The following is a 1,908-nucleotide window of genomic DNA, read 5'->3' on the forward strand; positions in this document are numbered from 1 at the left end:
TGTAAATATAAAAGCTTTCTAATATTGTTGATATCCTGCTGAGCGACTCATTACGACCATTCTTGTCGGAGATTCGGCAACTGTAACATTATAAATAAAGACGCACTCTCTATTCTCACACTCACATAAGAAAATTGACTAGAAATAATTTAGGCGCGGGACCGACGGTTTTCAGAGGAATCATTATTTCTTAATACACAACAACTTTTTATTGGCCTAACCGGGGTTTCAACTAGCACCTCGATATATGCAGACTTATATGCATTCCACTAGACCAATGAAGCAATCTTCTTTATGAAATTATAGAATTTACGACTGAGTACTACAGGTTAACTAAGAAACTTGAAGAGACGAGAATCCGCGACTTATAAGTTAGTGAGTTACTTCGTTACCTACAAGATATATTTAATGAATTACTATTGTTTCTTATTCTCTCTCTTATTTATTAAATAAGCATAGATAGACGGACAGAATAAGGCAACGTAAGATTTTTTTTTTAATTTAAATAGTGATATACGAAGCGTGTCAAAATAAATAAGTAAAAAATATAACTCCGCCATGACAGCTTAACGCTGCCGTGACCAGGATTCGAACCTGGGTTACTACGGCCACAACGTAGGGTCCTAACCACTAGACGATCACGGCTACCGGAGAGTTGGTATCAACGGTGAAAATACCTTTCACTTGACAATCTAAAGCGTAATTTTATAAAAAGTATAATCAATAAGATACGCTTCGTCGATGGAGATTGGAGATATTATTGAGATGTTTGCGTAATAGATCGCAGCCGTTTATAAACCAATTTATAAACCTACTATTTCAGCAGAAACCTTATAATAATTATATTTGATTAATTATAAATATTAAATAAATAATTAAATATTGGACAACATCACATACACTCTGATCCCAATGTAAGTAGCTAAAGCACTTGTGTTATGGAAAATCAGAAGTAACGACGGTACCACATATACCCAGACCCAAGAATATATAAAAAACGGCCGGGAATCGAACCCGGGACCTAGGAGTGGCGTACCCATGAACACCGGTGTACACACTACTCGACCACGATGGTCGTCAAAAATTTTATACTGTTCATTCATGTTAGTCAATAAGTTTTGATAATGAACGATCGGGTCGAGCTTATGGGTAAACAGTTCGAAGATTTCTTCCACATATTATATAGGTAAGTGATGAGTGAGCGGAATGAACATAACATCTTACTTCCAACGTTGGTGCCACATTTGCGACGCATACACCAATGCTTATGAACAAAACTACTTACTATCACGTGACCAATTTGACCGTACGCCTAGCTACATTATAAAAAATAAATATTTATATACCTAAAAATATACATAAAATAACATACACATGAACATAAATCTTTTTGTGTTTGTACGCCGCGGCAGCGTAAATACTATGAAAACACGTTGCTTTTATAGGATACATTTCAATTAAAATTCTGTATAAAAATGTTTGGAATATTTCAAAGGGATGATAAGCCGTTTTGACGCGAAGCATTATTTCGTTTCTAATACATATTTATTGACTCTTAAATCTATGAATTATTTATACTTACTAGTGGCTAGATGTAAGGCTGCAGATCCCGAGATCGTGAATCCAAACTCCAGGTAGAGCCGGTAAGAGTTACAGGATTTTTCTCAAGAAGTTCTCAAAAATTGTCTGGAGTCTCGAAGTTGCAACTGCGTACAACCCGTTCCCAAGAAAGCATGTAAAACCGTTGGTCCTGCGCCTGCGTTCCGGTCGGATTGTGAGAGGGAGGAAATGAACTGTGCACCTGTGTCTGCGTTCACACTTCTGCATTATAATATGTTCTGCGTAGTTGGCTGGTTTCACTTGAGATTATCCGTGGCCGAAATCCGTCACGACGATTGACAACAATTA

At 36.8% G+C, this 1,908-nt stretch overlaps 1 non-coding gene across 1 annotated transcript; it reads right to left on the reverse strand.

Moving 5' to 3' along the window:
- Nucleotides 1-573: 573 nt before the first annotated feature.
- Trnah-gug (transfer RNA histidin (anticodon GUG)) lies at nt 574-645 on the reverse strand. Its single transcript has one exon. It is a non-coding gene; the product is annotated as a tRNA-His (tRNA).
- Between the last annotated feature and the right edge of the window lie 1,263 nt (nt 646-1,908).

This window comes from Vanessa tameamea, chromosome 4 (assembly GCF_037043105.1).
Source record: "Vanessa tameamea isolate UH-Manoa-2023 chromosome 4, ilVanTame1 primary haplotype, whole genome shotgun sequence".
Taxonomy (NCBI): Eukaryota; Metazoa; Arthropoda; class Insecta; order Lepidoptera; family Nymphalidae; genus Vanessa; species Vanessa tameamea.